This window comes from Ictidomys tridecemlineatus, chromosome 16 (assembly GCF_052094955.1).
Source record: "Ictidomys tridecemlineatus isolate mIctTri1 chromosome 16, mIctTri1.hap1, whole genome shotgun sequence".
Classification (NCBI taxonomy): Eukaryota; Metazoa; Chordata; class Mammalia; order Rodentia; family Sciuridae; genus Ictidomys; species Ictidomys tridecemlineatus.
The window spans coordinates 37,925,157-37,950,018 of NC_135492.1; the positions used below are offsets into that span (position 1 = coordinate 37,925,157).

Consider the following 24,862-nt stretch of genomic DNA (forward strand, 5'->3'; position numbering starts at 1 on the left):
TGGGAAGCAGAAAGGGAGGGGCACGTGAGAGAGTTCAGAGACTAAATTAGAGGCCAGGAATTGTGAGGTCTCCAGGTGGGCCCCAGACCAGAACCCTGGGGTGCAGTCTCCCATGGGGACTGGCAAGTGCTACACCCCATTTCCAAGAACGCCACCCCCAAGACCAACCCTCCCACCCTAATAACCTTCACCATCCTGAGGGTGGAGACACCAGCAAACACCATAAAACCCCAACTCTGTCTGGGGCATTGGCTTTTAAACAGCATGTTCCCGACATCATGCAGCTAGTAGACTGCTTTATATCATGGTACATAAGAAGCAGGAAAGATACTGAGTTCCAACAAAAACTATCCTTTTATCTTTGAGATTCTTTCTCTCTTTTCTATCTCCCTCTTCTTTCCCCTTCACATTCCCAACATTTGTAAAAACCAAGAACTTCTCATGGATTAGGCCCTTGAAGTCTGAATCATATATTACAGTTGTGTTGTATATTCCTTTATCTCCTGTTTCTACATTTTGTATTTCTTTATTTTTAATGTGGTTTTTTTTGTCTGCTCTACTGTCTTCCCACTAACATGTCTCCCCCAAATCACTTTCTCTCTTCTCTTGCTAGTATGCAACTTCATTCCTCTTTCACTCTTCCTAAGACCTAATAACTCTATATCCTCACCTCCTACACCCTCAACATCTCATCCTACACCCCACCCCTGGCTCTCTTTGTCCACACCAGAAACTGCAGACTCTTTTGCAAACCTACTGTTTATATTGTAGGTAACGATTTCTGTATATTGTGATAAAACCACAAACACCTTAATAACAGCTATTTGATTTAAGGCTGCATATTGTTTGTATTGGGATCTGTGAATATTGATCTCCCAGTTAATGGAGATGTATTGGAACCCATTGGGGACACTATAAGCCTACAGGATAAAAACTGTAACACCTTGAAAACCCAGAGCTAGCAGGGAAGATGCATGAACAACATGAGAAACCAAGGGAAGAATGTGCCCCAAACATAGATGCTCCATTATTAGGATCCATGGTCACAACAGCAGAAGAAATGATAGAAAAGTAGTGGAGGGGTATAATTTGCTTTGAATTAAAGGATGATGTAAGACAGCAAATATAGGCAGCAAAGCATTATTTTGATAAAGATCTACATAAGCAAATACAGGAAGCAAAAGATTCCTTCAATAAGGAGAGATTCTAAACAACAACAACAACAACAAAAAAAGAAATCCTTGAAATAAAAAAAAAAACAAATTAAAAATTCAGTAGAAAGTATCTCCAACATAATAGATCACTTGGAAAACAGAACCTCAGATAATGAAGACAAAATATATAATCTTGAAAAACAAAGTTGACCACAGTGAAGATGGTAAGAAACCACGAGCAGAGGTTTCAAGAATTATGGGTAACAAGACCAAATTTAACAATTATTGGGCTAGAGGAAGGCATAGAGGTACAAACCAAAGGAATAAACAATCTACTCAGTGAAATGATATCAGAAAAATTTCCAAACATGAAGAGTAATTTGGAAAATCAAATACAAGAGGCTTACAGGATGCCAAATGTACAAAATCACCACAGATCCACACCAAGACACATTAGAATGAAAACGCCCAACATACAGAATAGAGAAATTTAAAAGCCACAGGAGAAAGGAATCAGATTACATATAGGGGGAAACCAATTAGGATCTCTGCTGATTTCTCAACCAGACCCTGAAAGCTACAAGATCCAGCAAGAACATAAACCAAGCTCTATAAGAAAATGGATGCCAATTAAGAATCAAATCCAGCTAAATTAAACTTTAGATTTCGATTTAGATGTTATTTTTATGACACAATAAAAACCTTCCATGATACACAAAAGTTTGACGAATTTACAGCTAGAAAGCCTGCACTAGAGCACATCCTTGGCAAAATACTCCATGAGGAGGAAATGAAAATCAGAAAAGGGAGGTATCACTCTAAAGGAAAAACCTATCAAACAGAAAACAAGTTAAAACTAAAAATAAACAAAAACAGCTGGGAATACAAATCATGTCTCAATAATAACCCCGAATGTTAATTTCTAAAACTGAGCAATCAAAAGACTGGCAGATTGGATGGAAAAAAAAAAAAAAGACCCAACAATATGCTGCCTCCAAGAGACTCATCTCATAGGAACAGACATCCACAGACTGAAGGTGAAAGGTTGGGAAAAATCATACCACTCACATGGACTGCAGAAACAAGCAGGGGTTTCCATCCTTATACCAAATAATGCGAACATCAAGGAAAAGTTAATAAAAAAGTATAAAGAAGGATATTCCATACTGCTCAAAGGAACCATACACCAATAAAACATAACAATTATTAATATATATGCCCCAAACAATGCAGCATCTGTTAAACAGACAAACTCTTCACAATTTCAAGAGTCAAATAGACCACAACACAATAATTCTGGTGACTTTAACACACCTCCTTTACCACTCATAGATCTTCTAAACAAAAGCTAAATAGAGAAACTATAGAGCTCAGTAATACAATCTCAATAACTTAGACTTAAATGACACATACAGAATGTTTTATCGTTCAACAAGTGAATACACTTTCTTCTCAGCAGCACATGGATCCTTCTCTAAAACAGACCATATACTATAGTGCAGGGCAACTCTTAGCAAATACAAAACAGAGCTACTACCACACATTTTATCAGATCATAATGGAAAGAAATTAGAAATCGAGGATAAAAATAGAAGCTACTCCAACACCTGGAGACTAAACAATATGCTACTGAATGAACAATGAGTCACAGACATCAAGACATCAAAGAGGAGATTGAAAAATTCTTGGAGATGAATAAGAATAGTGATACAACATGTCAAAATCTCCAGGACACTATGAAAGCAGTACTAAGAGGAAAGTTCATTGCATGGAGTTTATTCCTTAAAAGAAGACAAGGTCAACAAATAAATGACCTAACATTACATCTCAAAGCCCTAGACAAAGAACAAATCAACGCCAAAAGCAGAAGACAGGAAATAATTAAAATCAGAGCTGAAATCAATGAAATAGAAACAAAAGAATCAATTAAAAACTTGACAAAATGAAAAGTCGGCTCTTTGAAAAAATAAATACATTGGATAAATCCTTATCCATGCTAATGTAGAGAAGAAGAGAAAAAACTCCAATTACTAAAATCCATGATGAAAAAGTAAATATCACCATGAACACTACAGAAATACAGAAGATAATTAGAAAGTATTTTGGAAATTTGTACTCCAATAAAACAGAAAATATTGAAGACATCAACAAATGTCTAGAAACATATGATTTAGCCAAACTTGAGTCAGGATGACATATACAAGTTCAATGGATCATTTTCAAGCAATGAAATAGAAGACACCATCAAAACCCTACCAACCAAAAAAAAGCCCAGGACTAAATAAACACAAGACCTCCAAAGAGAACTAACACCAACACTTGTGAAATTATTCCATGAAATATAAAGAGAGAGAACACTTACAAACTCATTCTATGAGGCCAAAGTCACCCCAATTCTAAAACCACGCAAAGACAGAAAGAAGGAAACTTCAGACCAATCTCTCTAATGAACATAGAGGCAAAAATTCTGACTAAAATTCTGGCAAATCGAATACAAAAACATATCAAAAAGATAGTGCACCACAATCAAGTGGGGCTCATCCCAGGGATGCAAGGTTGGTTCAACATTCAGAAATCAATAAAGTTAATTCATCACATCAATAGACTTAATGATAAGAATCATAATCACCTCAATGGATGCAGAAAAAGCATTTGACAAAATACAGCACCTTTACATGTTCAAAACACTAGAAAAACTTGGGATAACAGAAACATATCTCAACATCATAAAGGGTATCTATGCTAAGCCCCAGGCCAACATCATTCTAGATGGAGAAAAATTGAAGGCATCCCCTCTAAATTCTGGAACAAAACAGGGATGTCATCTTTCACCACTTCTAGTCAACATAGTTCTTGAAACACTGGCCAGAGCAATTAGACAGATGAAAGAAATTAAAAGAATAACCATAGAAAAAGAAGAACTCAAACTATCACTATTTGCTGATAACATGAATCTATACCTAGAAAATCCAAAAAATTCTACCAGAAAACTACTAAAACTAATAAATGAATACATCAAAGTAGCAGGTTACAAAATCAACACCCATAAATCAAAGGCAATCTGTACATCAGTGGCAAATCCTCTGAAAGGGAAACTAGGAAAAACTACCTCATTCACAATAAACTAAAACAGAACAAAACAAACTTGGGAATCAACTTAATGAAAGAGGTGAAAGCCCTCTCAATTAAAACTACAGAACACTAAAGAAATTAAAGACGACTTTAGAAGATGGAAAGATCGATCTTGCACTTGGATTGGCAGAACTAATATTATCAAAATGACCATACTTCTAAAATCACTATTCAGATTTAATGCAATTCCGATCAAAATCTCAATAGAATTCCTCATAGAAATAGAAAAGGCAATGATGTAATTATTCCCAGAAAAATAAAGAGACCCAGAATAGCTAAAACAGTCCTTAGCAGAAGAGTAAAGTAGGGGGCATCATTATACCAGACCTTAAACCATACTACAGAGCCATAGTAACAGAAACAGCATGGTATTGGCACCGAAACAGAGACTAACCACATAAACACAGTTATCTCATAGTAGACAAAGGTACCAAAACATGCATTGGAAAAAACATAGCCTCTTCAACAAATGGTGCTGGGAAAACTGGAAATTCATATGCAGCAAAATAAAATTAAGTCCCCATCTCTCACCAAGCACAAAACTCAACATCAAGTGGATCAAGGACCTAGGAATTAAACCAGAGACCCTGAACCTAAGAGAATAAAAATAAGTCCAAATCTTCATCATGTTGGATTAGGCCCCTTATTAAGACTCCTATAGCATAAGAATTAAAACCAAGAATCAATTAGTGGATGGATTCACACTGAACAGCTTCTCAGTAAAAGGAACAATCAATGAGGTGAAGAGACAGCCTACATCCTGGGAGCATATTCTTACCACACACACGTCAGATACAGCCCTCATCTCTAGGATATATGAAGAACTCAATCTTAACACCAAAAAAAAAAAAAAACCAACAACAACTGAATAACCCAATTGATAAATGGACCAAGGAGCTGAACAAGCACTTCTCAGAATATACAATTGAGCAACAAATATTTTTTTAAAGTTCAACATAGCAATTAGAGAAATGCAAATCAAAACTAAGATTTCATCTCAGTTCAGTCAGAATGGCAGCTATGAAGATAAAAAAAAAACAAGTGTTGGCGAGGATGTGGGGGAAAAGACACACTCATACGCTGCTGGTGGGACTGCAAATTGGTGCAGCCAATATGGAAAGCAGTATAGAGATTCCTTGGGAATCTGGGAATGGAACCACCATTTGACCCAGCTATCCCACTCCTCGGTCTATACCCAAAGGATCTAAAACAACATACTACAGGGAAACAGCCACATAAGTGTTTAGGGCAGCACAATTCACAATAGCTAAACTATGGAGCCAACCTAGATGCCCTTCATCAGATGAATTGATTAAAAAACTGTGGTGTATAGACACAATGAAATATTAGCATTGAAAGAGAATAAAATCATAGCATTTGCTAGTAAATGGATGGAGTTGGAGAGTATTATGCTAAGTGAAGTTAGCCACTCCCCGCAAATCAAAGGCTGAATATTTTCTGATATGTGGAGGCTGATCCATAATTGGGAAGGGGGATCATGGGAGGAACACAGGGACTTTAGATAGGGCAAAGGGGAGGGAGGAAAAACAGAGGGGGAATGGGGGGAAAAGAAGCTGGTGGAATGAGATGGACAGCATTACCCCAATACATGTATGAAGACACAAATTGTGTGACTATTTTATGTTTAACCCGAGACATGAAAATGTGTGCTCTATATGTGTACTATAAATTGAAAGGCATTGTTCTGTCATGTATCACGAATAAGAAATCTATCAAAAAATAAATTACAGAAAACACTTTTGTATTACTTTTGAAAGAAAACATCACAAATATTATCACTTAAAATAATAGTAATGCATTATTTTCTAACTTGAATGTTTTAGGTATCCTAACAATGAAATAATTTTACAGTGTTAACATTCACCCTCCTTCAAGAATTCGTTAAAAAAAAAAATCCCAGTTTCTAGTAACTTCTGGAATCTCCTCTCCTTATTTTGATGTAGTTTTCAAAAGTGAGATGATGGACAAGGTCATCTCGAATAAAACACAAAGGTCCAACGATGGCTACCCTCAACCTTCACACAGCTTAGTCCCTCAGGAACAGGAGAGGGGAAGGTCTCCAGTGAGCTTGTCCTTGCTCCCAATATTTGCCAGAAACTCAGAAAATGCATCTGTAAGCTCAGAGAAAAGAAATCCCTGGTCTGCAAACTCAGAATGGCAAAGAAAGATCCCCAACACAGGGAGATGGGAGTCACCTGCCTGGGACAGTGCCACCAAATACTTACTAGAGGATTTAGAGCTCTGAAAACCTGAAAATTCTCCCAGGAGGGAGGAACACCCAGAAGTTGAGCTGAGAAGGGAGTCATGGTTAGACAGCAGGGGGGACCATGATCTCAACGAGACCTGGTCACTTTCCCAGTTGCTGTAACCTTGGGTCAACCCACTTTGTGTTGTCCTCACCCACAGGGAAGGTCCCTGGTCACCTCATCACAGGGCACAGGGGCCACAGTATTCACCTAAACACTCCGGGGTTTGGATTCACTTCATTCTTCTGTTTTTTTTTTTTTCTACTTTCTCTTTTCCAAGACTCCCCTCTGAATATTTCTAAGACTTCATTTCTGTGGATGCTACTTTGGTCATTTTAAGTCAGGGGACCTCAATGTGTAAAGGAAGATCTAGGAAGGGAGATGTTGTCCATGAGCATTTTTAGTAAAGTGCCTAGAGTGCAGAATATTCAATGTACTTCACATTTCTTTAGGGGAAAAAAGACATCCCAGCAGAGCCCAGCACAGATGAGAAATTTCAAAAGAGATTTCACAAAGGAGAAAATATTTACAAGGCAAATAAATATATGAACATGAGTACTGAGCAGGACTCGTCAAGGAAGTTAGTAGTCCAGGCAGCAGAGACTACTGTAGATCCCCCAGGAAGGGTGAAAAACAATGGCAGTGCCCATGCACAACTGTAAGACGGATGGCCACAGGGACGTGGAGTGATTGGAAAGGCCAAGCCTGCAGTGGCAAAGGTAAATGGTAAAGCATCTTGGAAGATGGTGTGGTGCTCTGTACTCAGGCATGTGCCATGAAAGAGCAACTCTACCCTAGACAGAGGAGAGGTGGGAAAGGGTTCTATGAGGGTGCTCCAACCTGCCCCCACCACTGCCACCTTTACTGCTGGAAAAGGTCCTCCAGCTGCCACCACACTCTGCACTGCAGGACCCTTCTGTCCAGACACAGGGATTCTGCATTTTCCAAACCTCTGAGTGTGATGACAGGAACCGAAATGATACAGACAACTACAGGCTGGGGCTGTTTGCTGTAGCCAAAAAGATTGAACAGTATGCTGCCTACAGGAGACTCATCGGATAGGAAAAGTCATACACAGACTGAAGGAGAAAGGTTGAAAAAAAATCATATCACTCATATGGACCTCAGAAGCAAGCAGGGGTGTCCATACTCAAATCAAATCAAATAGACTTCAAGCCAAAGTTAAAAGGGATACAGAAGGACACCACACACTTCTCAAGGGAACCATTCACCAACAAGTCACAACAATCATTAATATATTTTCCCCAAACCATGGTGCAGCTATGTTCAAACAAACTCTTCTGAAGTTCAGAGTCAAATTGACCACAACGCAATGATCTTGGGTGACTTTAACACACCTCTCTCACCACTGGACATATTTTCCAAACAAAAGATGAATGAAGAAACTATAGAACACAATGACACAATTAATAACCTAGACTTAGCTGACATATATTCTACATATCAGCCAGCATAAACTTTCTACTCAGCAGCACACGGATTGTTCTCAAAAATAGACCATATACTATGCCACAGAGCAGCTCTTAGCAAATACAAAGGAGTAGAGATACTACTATACATTTTATCAGATCATAATGGAATGAAATTGGAAATCAACGACAAAATAAATAATTCTGCATCCAATGGAGACTGAACAATATGCTACTGAGTGAACAATGGGTTACAGAAGACATCAAGGAGGAGATTAAAAATTCTTAGAGGTAAATGAGAACACAGACACAACATATCAAAATGTCTGGGAAACGATGAAGGCAGTACCAAGAGGAAAATTCATTGCCCGGAGTTCATTCCTTAAAAGAAGAAAAAGTCAACAAATAAATGACCTCACACTACATCTCAAAGCCATAAAAAAGAACAATTTAGAAGCAAAGCAGTGGAAGGCGAGAAATAATTAAAATCAGAGTGAAAATCAATGAAATCTAAACAAAAAAATAATTGAAAAATGACAAAACTAAAAGTTGGTTCTTTAAAAAAATGAATTGACAGAATCTTAGCCATGCTAATAAAGAGAAGGAGAGAACTCAAATTACCAGCATACATGATGAAAAAGGCAATATCACAACAGACAATACAGAAATACAGAAGATAATTAGAGTATAAGGTTTCAAAATAATTTCTAATAAAATAGAAGACAGTGAAGGCATCGATAAATTCCCTAAGTCATATGATCTGCCCAGATTGAGTTAGGAAGATATACACAACTCCAACAGACCAATATCAAGTGAGGAAATAGAATAAGCCATCAAAACATTACCAACCATCAAAAACCCAAGACCAGCGAGTTCTACAAGACCTTTAAAGAAGGACTAATACCAATATTCTTCAATCTATTTCAGGAAATAGAAAAAGAGGGAAAACTTCCAAACTCATTCTATGAGGCCAATATCACCCTGATCCCCAAACCAGGCAAAGACACTTCAAAGAAAGAAAACTTCAGACCAATCTCTCTAATGAACATAGATGCAAAAATCCTCAAAAAAATTCTGGCAAATCAAATACAAAAGCATATCAAAAAGATTGCGCACCATGATCAAGTGGGATTCATCCCTGGGATGCAAGCTTGGATCAACATACAGAAGGCAATAAATGTAATTCATCACATCAATAGACTTAATGATAAAAATCAATATGATCATCTCGAGAGATGCAGAAAAAGCATTTGACAAAATACAGCACTGCTTTATGTTCAAAACACTAGAAAAACTAGGGATAACAGGAACTTACCTCAATATCATAAAGGCTATATCTACGCTAAGCCTCAGGCCAACATCATTCTAAACGGAGAAAAACTAAAGGCATTCCCTCTAAAATCTGGAACAAGACAGGGATGCCCTCTTTCACTCTTCTATTCAACATAGTTCTTGTAACACTGGCCAGAGCAATTAGACAAAAGAAATTAAAGGAACAAATATAGGAAAAGAAGAACTTAAACTAGCACTATTTTCTGACGATGTGATTCTATCCCTAGAAGACCCAAAAAAACTCCACCAGAAAACTTCTAGAACTAGAAAATGAGTTCGGCAAAGCATTAGGATATAAAATCAACACCCATAAGTCAAAGGAATTTCTGTGTATCAGTGACAAATCCTCTGAGAAGGAGATGAGGAAAACCACCCCATTCACAATATACACAAAAATAAAATAAAATAAAATACTTGGGAATCAACAAAAGAGGTGAAAGATCTATACAATAAAAGCTACAGAACCCTAAAGAGAGAAATCAAAGACCTTAGAAGACGGAAAGATGTACCTTGCTCATGAATAGGCAGAATTAATATTATCAAAATGACAATACTACCAAAAGAACTACCCAGGTTAAATGCAATTCCAATAAAAATCCCAATGGCATTCCTCATAGAAATAGAAAAAGCAATCATGAAATTCATCTGGAAAAATGAGAGACCAAGAATAGCCAAAGCAATCCTTAGCAAGAAGAGTAAAACAGGTGGCATCGCTATACCACACCTTACACTATATACTACAGAGCCATAGTGAAAAAACAGCATAGTATTGGCCCCCAAACAGGCTGGTAGACCAATGGTACAGAATAGAGGACACAGAGACCAACCCACAAAATTACAACTACCTTATATTAGACAAAGGTGCCAAGAACATGCACTGGAGAAAGGATAGCCTCTTCAACAAATGGTGCTGGGAGAACTGGAAATCCATATGCAACAAAATGAAATTAAACCCCTCTCACCAGGCACAAAAGTTAACTCAAAATGGATCAAGGACCTGAGAATAAAACCAGAGACTCTGCATCTCATAGAAGAAAAAGTAGGCCCTAATTTCCATCATGGGAGATTAGGCCCCCAACTTCCTTAATAAGACTCCTATAGCACTGAATCAATAAATGGGATGGAATCCAACTAAAAAGTTCCTTCTCAACAAAAGAAAATCTATGAGGTGAACAGAGGGCCTACATCATAGAAGCAAATTTTTACCCTTCACTCAGAGCACTAATCGAGGGTATATAAAGAACTCAAAAAGCTAAGCACTAATAATAATAATAATAATAATAATATAATAATAATAATAATAATAACCCAATCAAAAGATGGGCCAAGGACCTGAACAGACACTTCTCAGAAGAGGAATACAACCAATCAACAAGTATATGAAAAAGTTTCATCATCTCTATCAATTAGAGAAATGCAAATTAAAACTACATAAGATATCATCTCACTCCAGTCAGAATGGCAGCTGTTTTTAAAGACAATCTATAAGTGTTTGCCAGAATGTGGGGAAAGGCACACTCATACACTACTGGTGGGACTGCAAATTGGTGCAGCCAATATAGAAAGCAGTGTGGAGATTCCTTGGAAAACTGGGAATGGAAGCACCATTTGACCCAGCTATCCCTCTCCTTGGATTATACCCAAAGGACTTAAAAGTAGCACACTACAGGGACACAGCTACATCAATGTATATAGCAGCACAATTCACAATAGCTAAACTGCGGAGCCAACTAGATGTCCTTCAGTGGATGGATGGATAAAAAATGTGGCATATGTACACCATGGAATTTTACTCAGCAATAAAAGAGAATAAAATCATGGCATTTGCAGGGAAATGGATGGCACTGGAGAAGATAATGCTAAGTGAAGTTAACCAAAAAAAAAAAAATGCTGAAAGTCTTCTCTGATATAAGGAGGCTGACTATAGTGGGGTACAGAGGGGGAGCACAGGAGGAATAGATGGGTTATAGACAGAGAAGCAGGGTGGGAAGGGAAAGGGGTCAGGGGATTCGGAAGGATGGAGGAATGTGATAGACATTGTTATCCAAAGATGAAGACATGAATGGGTGTCAACCTACTTTATACACAGAGATATGAAATATTGTGCTGTACATGTGTAGTAAGAATTCTAATGCATTCTGCTGCCATTTATTTTTTTAAATTTTTTAAGTTTTCTTAATTTTACAAAATGAAAAGTTGGTTCTTTGAAAAAATACATTTGATAAACCCTTATCCATGGTAATGTAGAGAAAGAAGAAAAAAATCTCAAATTACTAGAATCCATGAAGAAAAAGGAAATATTACCATGAACACTAAAAAAAAAATACAGATGATAATTATTTTGAAAATTTGTACTCCAATAAAACAGAAAATATTGAAGACATCAACAAATGTCTAGAATCGTATAAAATTACCCAAACTGAGTCAGGATGATATACACAAGTTACACAGATCATTTTCAAGCAATGAAATAGAAGACACCATCAAAAGCCTACCAACCAAAAAAAGCCCAGGACTGGATGGATACAAGACCTTCAAAGAAGAACTAACACCAACACTCCTCAAATTATTCCATGAAATAGAAAAAGAGGGAACACGTCCAAATTCATTCTATGAGGCCAAAACCACCCTGATTCTAAAATCACACAAAGACACACCAAAGAAAGAAAACTCCAGAGCAATATCTCTAATGCAAAAATTCTGAAGAAAATTCTGGAAAATTGAATATTAAAACATATTAAAAAGATCATGCATCATAATCAAGTGGGATTCATCCCAGGGATGCAAGGTTAGTTCAACATACAGAAATCAATAAAGTTAATTCATCACATCAATAGACTTAAAAGATAAAAATAATATGATCATCTCAAAAGATGCACAGAAAGCATTCAAGAAAATACAGCACCCTTCATGTTCAAAACACTAGAAAAACTAGGGATAACAGGAACATCTCAACATCAAAAAGGCTCTCTATGCTAAGCCCCAGGCCAACATCATTCTAAATGGAGAAAAATTAAAGGCATCCCCTCTAAAAACTGGAATAAGACAGGGAGGCCCTCTTTCACCACTTCTATTCAACACAGATCTTGAAACACTGGCCAGAGCAATTACACAGAGGAAAGAAATTAAAATGATATGGATAGGAAAAGAAGAACTCAAGCTACCACTATTTGCTGATGACATGATTCCATACCTAGAAGATCCAAAAAATTCCACCAGAAAATTACTAGAACTAGTAAATTAATTCACCTAAATAGCAGGATATAAAAATCAACACCCATAAATCAAAGGGAATCTGTACATCAGTGACAAATCCTCTGAATGGGAAACTAGGAAAAAGGGATCATGAAATTAATCCTGGAAAAATAAAGAGACCCAGAATAGCCAAAGCAATCCTTAGGAAGGAGAGGGAGGCAGGGGGCATCACTATACCAGACCTTAAACTATACTTCAGAGCAATAGTAACAAAACAGCATGGTACTGGCACCAAAATAGACATGTAGACCAATGGTACAGAATAGAGAACACAGAGAATAACCCACATAAATACAGTTATCTCATACTAGACAAAGGTACCAAAAACATATTGAAGAAAAAATAGCCTCTTCAACAAATGGTGCTGGGAAAACTGGAAATCCATATGCAGCAAAATGAGATTAAGTCCCTATATCACCATGCACAAAACTCAACACAAAGTGGATCAAGGACCTAGGAATTAAACAAGAGACCCTGCATCTAAGAGGAGAAAAAGTCGGTCCAAATCTTCACGTAGGATTAGGCCCTAACATCTTAAATAAGACTCCTATAGCATAAGAATTAAAACCAAGAATCACTAAGTGGATGGATTCAAACTGAACAGCTTCTCAGCAAAAGAAATAATCAATGAAGTGAAGAGACAGCCTACATCCTGGGAGCAAATTCTTACCACACACACGTAAGACACAGCACCAATCTCTAGGATATATGAAGAACTCAATCTACACACACACACACACACACACACACACCAAATAACCCCTATCAATATATGGGTCAAGGAACTGAACAAGCACTTCTCAGATTATGATATACAATTGAGCAACAAATATGTATAAAAAAGTTAAACATAGCAGTTTTAATTTGCATTTCGCTAATTAAGATTTCATCTCACTCCAGCCAGAATGACAGTTATTATGCATATAAACAATAAGTGTTGCTGAGGATGTGGGGGAAAAGGTACACTCATACGCTGCTGGTGGGGATGCAAATTGGTGCAGCCAATATGGAAAGCAGTATGGAGATTCCTTGGAAATCTGGGAATGGAAGCACCATCTGACCCAGCTATTATCTTGTTGGACTATACCCAAAGGACTTTAAAATAGCATACTACAGGGACACAGCCAGATCAATGTTTATAGCAGCACAATTCACAATACCTAAACTGTGGAGCCAACCCAGATGCCCTTCAGTGGATGAATGGATAAAAAAATATGTGGTATATACACACAATGGAATATTACTCAGCACTAAGAGAATAAAATCATGGCATTTGCCAGTAAGTGGATGGAGTTGGAGAACATAATGTTAACTGAAGTTAGCCAATCCCTAAAAATCAAATACCAAATATTTTATCTGATACATGTGACTCGCAGTGGGATAGGGAGGGAGAACATGGAAGGATTAGATTAATTCTAGATAGGGAAGAGGGGTGGGAGGAAAATGGAGGGGGAAGGGGATTAGGAAAAATGTTGGAATACGCTGGACATCATTATACAAAAATACATGTAAGAAGATTTGAATTTGGTGCCATTATACCTTATATACAAATAGATATGAAAATTTGTGTTATATATGTGTATTAGGAGTTGTAATGAAGAAAGAAATGAGTACATGTGTAATGGCATAAATTAACATGGATATACTTTCTATAGAGAGATAAGAAAAATTGTGCTCTATGTGTGTAATAAGGATTGTAATGCATTCCACTGTTGTTGTGATTTTTTAAAAAAATAAGTAAATTTTAGAAAAAGAAAGGTATAGGAACCTGTTGGGGACACTATAATCCTACAGGGTAAAAATTGTAACACCTTGAAAACACAGAGCTGGAGAGGAAGATGCATGAACATGAAAAAACAAGCAAGAATGTGGCCAAACAATGATGCCACTTTATTAGAACCCCGTGGTCAGAACAGCAGGAGAAATGACAGAGAAGGAGTGGAGGAGGTACATAATTTTCAGTGAATTAAAGGATGATATAAGAGAGCAAATACAGGCAGCAAAGATCATTTTGTTAAAGAGCTACATAAGGAAATACAGGAAACAAAAGATTCCATCAATAAGGAGATAGAGATTCTGGAAAAAAAAAAACAAACAGAAATCATTGAAATGAAGGAAATAGTAAACCAAATTGAGAACTCAATAGGAAGCATCTCCAACAGAATACATCACTTGGAAGACAGGACCTCTGACAGCGAAGGCAAAGTATATAATCTTGAAAAGAAAAGTTGACCACAGACAAGATGGTAAGAAACCAAGAGCAGAAGATTCAAGAATTATGAGATAACATTAAGAGACCAAATTTTACAACTATTGGGACAGAGGAAGGCTTAGAGGTCCAAACTACAGAAATGGACAATCTATTCAATGAAATAATACCAGAAAAATTTCCAAACATGAAGAGTGAATTGAAATATTAAATACAAGAAGCTTAGAGGACACCAAATGAACAAAATCACAGCAGATCCACACCAAGGCACATCACAATGAAGACACGTAGCACGCAGGAGGAGCAGAGCAATTTAAAAGCCGCAAGAGAAAGGAATCAGATTATACATGGCGGAAACCAATCAGGATCTCTGATTTCTCAACTGAGACCCTGAAAGCTACAAGATCCTGCAACAACATACACCAAGCTCTGAAAGAAACAGATGCCAACCAAGAATCACACCCAGCAAAATCAAACTTTGATTAGCAATTAGATTTCGGTTTAGATGTTATTTTCATGAGAAAATAAAAACCTTTGTGATACACAAAAGTTAAAAGAATTTACAACCAGAAACCTGCACTACAGCACATCCCTGGCAAAATATTCCATGAGGAGGAAATGAACAACAGTGAAAATTAGAAAAGGGAGGTATCACTCTAAAGGAAAAAGCTATCAAAGAGAAACCAAATCAAGTTAAATACCAAAAATAAACAAAAAATAACTGGGAATAAAAAATCATGTCTCAATAATAACCCTGAATGTTAATTTCCAACACTCAGCAATCCAAAGACTGGCAGAATGGATTTAAAAAGAAGACCCAAGAATATGCTGCCTCCAAGAGACTCATCTCATAGGAAAAGACACCCACAGCCTGAAGGGGACATGTTTGAAAAAATATATCACTCAGGCTGGGGCTGGGGCTCAGCGGTAGAGCGCTCACCTAGCACATGTGAGACCCTGGGTTCGATCCTCAGCCCCACATAAAAATAAATAAAGGTATTGTGTTCATCTATAAAAAATAAATATTAAAAAACCTACCACTCACATGGACTGTGGAAGCAAGCAGGGGTTTCCATCCTTATGTCAAATAATGTGGACTCAAGTGAAAGTTAATCAGAAGGGATAAAGGAGGACACTACATACTGCTTAAGGGAACCACACACCAACAAGACAGAACAATTATAAATATTTATGCCCCAACCAATGGAGCATCTATGTTCAAACAGACTCTTCTCAAGTTCAAGGGCCAAACAGACCACAGGACAATAATTCTGGGTGACTTTCCCACACCTCTTTTACCACTGGACAGATCTGCCAAACAAAAGCCAAACAAAAACTACCGAACTCAATAATACAATCAACAATTTAGATTTAACTGACATACATAGACCATTTCATCCTTCAACAGGCGAAGACACTTTCTTCTCAGCAGCAAATGGATCCTTCTCTAAAATAGACCATATATTATGCCACAAAGCAACTCTAAGCAAATACAGAAAACTAAAGGTACTACCCTGCATTCTATCAGATCCTAATGGAATGAAATTAGAAATCAATGATAAAAATAGAAGCGACTCCAACACCTGGAGACTAAATAATATGCCAGTGAATGAACAATGGGTTGCAGAAGACATCAAAGAAGAGATTTTAAAATTCTTAGAGGTGAATGAGGACACAGATCCAACATATCAAAATCTCTGGGACACTGTGAAGGCAGTACTACGAGGAAAGTTCATTGCATGGAGTTCATTCCTTAAGAAAAAGAAAAAGTCCAATAAATGACCTAAAATGACATCTCAAAGCCCTAGGAAAAAAATGAATCAACACCAAAAGCAGTAAAGGACAGAAAATGATTAAAATCAGAGCTGAGATCAATGGAATTGAAACAAAAGAAGCAATCTAAAAATTGACAAAATGACTGGGAATGGAACCACCATCTGACCCAGCTATTATCTTGTTGGACTATACCCAAAGGATCTAAAAACAGCACACTACAGGGACACAGCCAGATCAATGTTTATAGCAGCACAATTCACAATAGCTAAACTGTGGAGCCAACCTAGATGCCCTTCACTGGATGAATGGATAAAAAATATGTGGTATATACACACAATGGAATATTACTCAGCACTAAAAGAAAATAAAATCAAGGCTTTTGCAGGTAAATGGATGGTGGAGGAGGAGATAATGCTAAGTGAATTTAGCCAATCCGAGAAAAACAAATGCAGAAAGTTTTCTCTGATATAAGGAGGCTGACTATACTGGGGTAGGGAGGGGGCATGGGAGGAAGAGATGGATTCTACTCAGGGCAGAGGGGTGCGAATGGAAAGGAGGGGGCAGGGGGTTAGCGAGGATGGTGGAATATGATGACATCATTATCCAAAGCACAGGTATGAAGACATGAGTCGGTGTCAACCTACCTTATATATGGAGATATGAAAAACTGTGCTGCACACGTGTAGTTAAGAACTGTAATGCATTCCACTGCCATTTATTTTTTAAAAAAAAATTTTAATTTTCAAAATGAAAAGTTGGCTCTTTGAAAAAACACAGTTGTAAACCCTGATCCATGCTAATGTAGAAGTAGAGAAAAACTCCAATTACTAAAATCTGTGATTAAAAAAAAGAAATATCACCATGAACACTAGAGAAATACAGAAGATAATTAGAAATTATTTTGAAAACTTGTACTCCAGTAAAACAAAATATTGAAGACATCAACAAATGTCTAGAGTCATATAATTTACCCAAAGTGAGTGAGGATGATACACAAGTTAAAAAAAATATTATCTGTTTAAGAGAATTTTTTATTTTTCTTTTAGTTTTTGGTGGACACAACATCTTTTACTTTTACATGTTGCTGAGGATCTTACCCAGCGCCCCGCACATGCCAGGTGAGCATGCTATCGCTCGAGCCACATCCTCAGCCACAAAACAGGTCACTTTCCAGCAATGAAATAGCAGGCACCATCAAAAGCCTACCAACCAAAAAAAAAAAAAAAGTCCAGGACTCAATGAATACAACCTTCAAAGAACAACTAACACCGACATTCCTCAAATTATTCCATGAAATAAAAAAAGAGGGAACACTTTCAAACTCGTTCTATGGGTCAATATCACCTTGAATCTAAAATCGGACAAAGACGCATCAAAGAAACAAAACTTCAGACCAGTATCTCTAAAAGACAGATGCAAAGATTCTGAATAAAATCCTGGCAAATCAAATACAAAAACGTATCAAAAAGATCATGCACCACGATCAAGTGGGACTCATCCCAGGGATGCAAGGTTGGTTCAACATACGAAAGTCAATAAATGTGATTCATCACGTCAGTAGATTTAAAGATAAAAAATCATATGATCACCGAAGTAGATGCAGAAAAGCATTTGACAAAATTCAGCAACCCCTTGATGTTCAAAACACTAAAAAAACTAGGGATAACAGGAACATGTCTCAACATTGTAAAGGCTCCTATCCTAAGCCCCAGGCCACCATTATTCTAAATGGAGAAAAACTGAAGGCATTCCCTCAAAAATGTGGAACAAGACAGGGATGCCCTCTCTCACACTTCTATTCACCATACTTCTTGAAACCCTGGCCAGAGAAATTGGATGAAAGAAATTAAAGGAATAAGCATAGAAAAAGAAGAATTTAAACTAGCACTATTTGCTGATGATATGATTCTGTACCTAGAAGACCCAAAACACTCCACTAGAAAACTTCTAGAACTAGAATTCAGCAAAGTAGCAGGATATAAAATCAACACCCGAAAATCAAAGGCATTTCTGTATATCAGTGACAAGTCCTCTGAGAGGCACATGAGGAAAACTACCCCATTCACAATATCCTCAATAAAAAAAGATACTTGGGAATCAACAAGAGGTGAAGGATCTATACAATGAAAACTATGAAACACTAAAGAGAAATCAAAGACCTTAGAAGATGGAAAGATGTAACTTGAACTTGAATAGGCAGAAGAAATATTATCAAAATGGCCCTACGACCAAAAGCACTCTACAGATTTAATGCAATTCTGATCAAAATCCCTATGGCATTCCTCATAGATAGAAAAAGCAATCTTGAAATTCATCTGGAAAAATAAGAGACCCAGAAGAGCTAAAGCAATCCTTAGCCGGAAGAGGGAGGCAGGTGGCATTGCTATACCAGACCTTAAACTATAGTACAGAGCCACAGTAACAAAAACAGCATGGTCTGGCATCAAAACAGGCTGGAAGACCAACCATACAGAATAGAGGACACAGAGACAAACCCCAAAACCACGATTATCTTATATTAGACAAAGGTGCTAAAAATATGCACTGGAGAAAAGAGAGCATCTTCAACAAATGGTGCTGGAAAAACTGGAAATCCATAGGCAGCAAAATAAAACTGAACCCCTCTCTCACACCATGCACAAAAGTTAACTCAAAATGGATCAAGGGTCTAGGAATTAAACCAGAGACTCTCCAAATAGAAGAAAAAGTAGGCCTTATCTCCATCATGTGGGATTAGGCCACAGCTTCCTTAATAAGACTCCTATAGCACAGGAATTAAAACCAAGAATCAACACATGGGATGGAATCAAACTAAAAAGTTTTATATCAAAAATTAAAAAAAGAGGGCTGGGGATGTGGCTCAAGCGGTAGTGCGCTCGTCTGGCGTGCGTGCGGCCCGGGTTCGATCCTCACCACCACATACCAACAAAGATGTTGTGTCCGCCGAGAATTAAAAATAAATATTAAAAATTCTCTCTCTCTCTCTCTCTCTCTCTCTCCTCTATCACTCTCTCTTAAAAAAAAAAAAAAAGATGTCTATCGTTTAAAAAAAAAAAAAAAAAAAAAAAATTAAAAAAAGAATAGAGAGCCTACATCCTGGAAGCAAATTTTTACCCCTCACACATCAGATAGAGCCCTAATCTCCTCTAGGGTATATAAAGAACTAAAAAATATTAACACCAAAAAAAAACCAATTAACCCAATCAATAAATGGGCCAAGGACCTGAAAAGATACTTCTCAGAAGATGATACACAATCAATCAAAAAATATATGAGAAATGCTCATCATCTCTAGCAATTAGAGAAATGCAAATCAGAACTAAGATACCATCTCACTCCAGTAGGAATGGCAGCTATTATGCATACAAACAAATATAAGTGTTGGCGGGGATGTGGGGGGAAGGTACACTCACACGCTGCTGATGGGACTACAAATTAGTGCAGCCAATAAGGAAAGCAGCATGGAGATTCCTTGGAAATCTGGGAAAGGAACCACCATTTGACCCAGCTGTCCCTCTCTTTGGTCTATACCCAAAGGACTTAAAAACAACATACTGCAGGGACACAGCCACATCCATGTTTATAGCAGCAGAATTCACAATAGCTAAACTGTGGAGCCAACCTAGATGCCCTTCAGTGGATGAATGGATAAAAAATATGTGGTATATACACACAATGGAATATTACTCAGCACTGAAAGAGAATAAAATCATGGCATTTGCCAGTAAATGGATGGAGTTGGAGAGTATCATGTTAAGTGAAGTTAGCCAATCTCCCCCCAAAAATGTCAAATATTTTGTCTGATACATGGGGATGACTCATGGTGGAGTAGGGAGGGAGAGGATGGGAGGATTAGATTGACTCTAGATAGGGAAGAGGGGCGGGAGGGAGAGGAAGGGGCCAGGGGATTAGCAAGGATGGTGGAACGTGATGGTTATCATTATACAATGACATGATGGACATCATTATTCAAAAGACATGTATGAAGACTTGCACTGGGTGTCAACATACCTTATAGACAGAGAGAGGTGGAAAACAGTGATAAGAATGTGTATTAGGAATTGTAATGCGGAAAGAGATGAGGAGTCCATGTCTAATGGCATCAACTGATGTGAACATACTTTATATACAGAGATATGAAGAAATGTGCTCTATATGTGTGGAAAGGATCGAAATGCATTCCACTGTTATTCTGTGTTTAAATATATATATATATCATGACCTAAAAAAATCCTATAAAAAAAAGAAAAAGAAATAGTGGGACAGGATGCCTGTGGTGCTACAAACTGATATGCCCAGGGGTCTGGAGGCGGAGGCAGGGGGATCACGATTGTGAAGCTTACCCTAGCAACGGAGTGAAACCCTGCCTAAATTTAAAAATAAATAGGCAGTAGTCATTTTTAAAAATTAAAATAAGAAATAAATTAAAAATTTAAATTTTTAAGTAAGAATTTAAAAAGGGCTGAGGATATAGTTCAGTAGGACACCCTGGAAATTCCATCCAGAAATCACCATTTCTGCCCATCAGCCACATCTTGTTTGCCCTGTTGCATACAGTTTGACCAACCCTATGAAACACTGTGTCAGCTTTATATCAATGTCACATAAATGTCCCATTTCACATATAAGCATACTTAAAAAGGACACCTGCAGAGTTTGAAAAAATGCAAATACAGATCAGCACATAAGAGACTGAATCACACACCCTGGGAATGGATGACAGGACTCCTCATTATACAGAGGACAGCTTCCCTCAGGTTCATCTAGGACAACACCCATCAGAATTTCACCATGGTTTCCTTTTCACCAAAGCAAACAGTTTGAAAATTCTCCTGGAAGGTTGAATTGATATGAAATGAGCCAAGAATTCTGAACGCTAAGAGCAAAAGCAGGAGCTATCATTACCAGGCACTAATGCATGCTCTAAAATTATCATATTGCAGTGATTTGAGGACCAAAAAATTTGTACAATGCAGAAGTTTCATAGGTGACTCCATATGTACGTAAATGTCATTTTTATTGTGAAGTGCATTGAAAAGGCCTAGCTAAATGCCACCGTCTCCAGCAGAGGATTTGATGTGAATGAACAAGACAACCCAACGTGAAGGGAGGAGTGGGAACTGGAGGCGCAGAGCACTGGTAGGGCTTGGGGCAGGACGTGCGTGGTACTGGATTACACTCCAGCACCCCAAAGAAGCACATAGAGGAGGATTAGGTTTCAACATTATACGAGAATAGGAGGCTCCTGGATTCCCTTCACACATGGATGCACCCAATAAGCACCTACTTCTGTTCTGAGTCCCTCTTAAATACAGTTATAATGGACGGAGAGACCTATGCATTGGACCACTCAGAAAATCTCTACCATCCAAAGGGCAGGCAAAGTTGGGGGACACGTGGGCATTAGTCCTGCCTTGAGCAATGTGCCACATAATTGGGACGGAATACCCCCCTCCAGTGGCACCCAGAGTAGAGGAAGCCACAAATGGAGCACATGGGACACGAAATGACTTGTAGCTGGAAACGCAATTTGTCTGGTGCTCATAGAAGAAAGACCTGGATATCCACAAGTATCAGGACAAGAGAAAATGGAGGGCTTTTCTATGGCTGTGGAGGGTCATGAGCTTTATCCATGGGACCAGGGCAGAAGGGGACTGAGGTCAAGTCCCAGTTTATCCCTAGAAGGGATTTGCAGCATGATCTGCAAACTGTGGCTGCTAACAGCTGAGCTTCTCCCCAGCCAGTCCCCAAGGGTAGACAGGACCAATGCAGTCCACCCAGCAGCCAGCCTGAGCCCTCTCCCCCCACCTCAGCAATAACTCCAGGCCTGACCAGTTCTTTCTGGAAGGACTATGTCCAGGCACTCAGGGTCCAACATTTCCCCATCTCATGGACTCCATCCTGACCCACCAAGCTCTGGGAGCAGTGGCAACTGCGCATGTGCAAATCTCAGAAAGGAGGGGCTTCACATTAGTGTGCAGGCACTTTCCTGGACTATGATCCCCCCTCCCAGGAGGGAAGCAAAAGGGGTCACAACCCCTGCTCCCTGTTTCTTTCTAGAACAGGCTCACCCCACCTTCCTGCAGTGAGCACAGGCAGCCTGGGTTCCAACCAACTGCATCAGGAATTCAGCCCCCAGCCAAGGAGGAGACCTCTGCAGCCTGAGCCCAGCTGTGGGAAAGGCTCCTACCAAACAGGTGAAGGAACCAGTCCTCCCACGACATGGATATGGAGAAAGAGACCTGCTCACACAGGACTAGAATATAAGCTCAGTGCAGCCATTTTTGAAAACAGCATGGAGTTCTTTAAAAGCTAACAGAACAACGACCACTCTGGACGCGTTTCCAAAGGGACTGGAGCCAGTGTGTTCATCAATGGCTGCATGCCCATCGCTGGTCCAGGATCCACAGGAGCCAGGACGAGGGACATCTGAAGTGGCTTCTGGATAAGGAGACTCCTCCCAGCCACAGGGCCATCTCCTACTCCCCTGAGAAACTTCTTCCCCCCAATGCACCTGCTCATGGTCCACATGTGGCTGATATGCACCAGACGCTCAGGAGACCTCAGATGAGCCAGGTGTGGGATCCCTGTGTCAGGCAGAGCCAAACCAGGACCAGGAAAATATCACAGAGGGCACGAGACCCCTGGGACATGCAGTCCACAGGGGGGACACCCGGCCCAAAGACATTCTGACCAGGGGTCTGGCCTGGGAGAGGAGGGGAGAATTCACATCAAAACTAGCTCAGGAATCAGCGAGGTCCCTGTGCTCCCCAGCTCCCCTCCTGCAGGAAAACGGGGTTTGGAGACTGGATTTGGGGGGGGGTACTGGGCACTGAACTCGGGGGCCCTGCACCCCCGAGCCCCGTCCCCAGCCCTATTATGCATTTCATTTAGAGGCAGGGTCCCCCCGAGTCTCTAAGGGGCTCGCCAACTTGCTGAGGCCGTCAGCGCCCCGCCCCAGCCTCGGGGAGGACAGGTGCGCGCCATCGCGGGGCTTGGAGGTTGGGATTTCCAGTGGCGCCACCTGTCAATCACCGCAGCCCGGAAGACGCCGGGCACCGCGCTCCCTGCCACGTAGGACCTGAGCAGGGGCTGAGGCTGCCCCAGGGGAAGGGGAGGCTGCAGGAGTCTCCGCCACGGTCACGCTCCCCACCCGGCTGGCCCGGGGGACAGAGGGGCGCTGTCCCCGAGGGGCTCAGGCCTGCAGACGCAGAAAGCGCTGGAGTCCGGGTCGGCCAGCTCGGGTGCTTCCCGCCACAGCCAGTCCCTCCGGACGGCCTCCCCTCCCTCCGAGCCTCCCTCCTGAGCCTCCCTCCCGAGCCTCCCTGTCCAGGCACCAGGTGCCACCGCACACTCACCGTCTCCTGGTGCCCAGCAGCCAAGCCTGCCCTGGGGAGCTTCAGCTCCTGCATGGCAGGGCCACCCGGGATGCGGGGCACGAGCGAAGCCTGGAGTCCGACTGCAGGAATCTGAGGGGAACCACGGACCGCGGAGAAATAAATTCCAATTTGCGCGCGGAGGCCCGCCCCCTGCTCGCTGGCTGCGCTCGGGATTGGTCAGCGCTCAGCACGGGGGCTTCTGATTGGACAGGGCGTCCGTCAGTCTCCGCTCTCCCCAGCCTGAGCCCAGCGAGCCTTCTTTTTGAGTGACAGCGGCAAGAAGGAGGCCAGAATGGCAGGGTTTGGGGGCAGCTTTTTTTCTTTTCCTTTTGAGGTCTGGGCATTGGGTCAGGGTCAGGGTGACCAGAATTCTGAATTCTGGTGGGTTTTGATGTTAGGAAATTGAAGTCATTTCTTGACAGTTTCCCCACCTGGGCCTCCTCCTACAATAAGACCACCCAGAGCGTCCTAGGGAGGCTGACTTGTCCTCCCTTCATCTGTGCAAAATTCTCCAAGCAGAACTGGCCTTTCCCCTTGGGAACTGCCCAGTGCATCACGACCAGCGCTGGGGGAGGCTCACGGGGACCTGGCAGGCGCCTGGAGGAGGCTCCCATCATGTTGGCAGCCTGAGAGCTGCTGTTCCTCCAGCTGAGCTGAATCTGTGTCTGGAGCCCACATTGAGCCTGAGCAGAATAAGGAGATCAGCACAGAAGAGACCCCCAGAGCGCAGACCTGGGTCAACCCCAGCTGCACCCGGGCTCCCCGCTCTCTAGCCACTGGGGGTTGAATTCAGAAGACCTCTGAGCCCCGTCCCCAGCCCTAGTTTGAATTTTATTTAGAGACAGGGTCTCACTGAGTTGCTTAGCACCTTCCTTTTGCTGAGGCTGCCTTTGAATTCGCCATCCTCCAGCCTCAGCCTCCCCAGCCA

At 40.1% G+C, this 24,862-nt stretch overlaps 1 long non-coding RNA gene across 1 annotated transcript in view; it reads right to left on the reverse strand.

The window, feature by feature from the left end:
- The window catches only part of LOC120891655 (uncharacterized), a 55,418-nt gene extending 31,352 nt beyond the window's left edge, over window positions 1–24,066 (reverse strand). Inside the window, exon 1 of the long non-coding RNA XR_013431268.1 lies at window positions 23,914–24,066. This is a non-coding gene — a long non-coding RNA (uncharacterized LOC120891655). The remainder of the gene's footprint in view (window positions 1–23,913) is intronic.
- Between the last annotated feature and the right edge of the window lie 796 nt (window positions 24,067–24,862).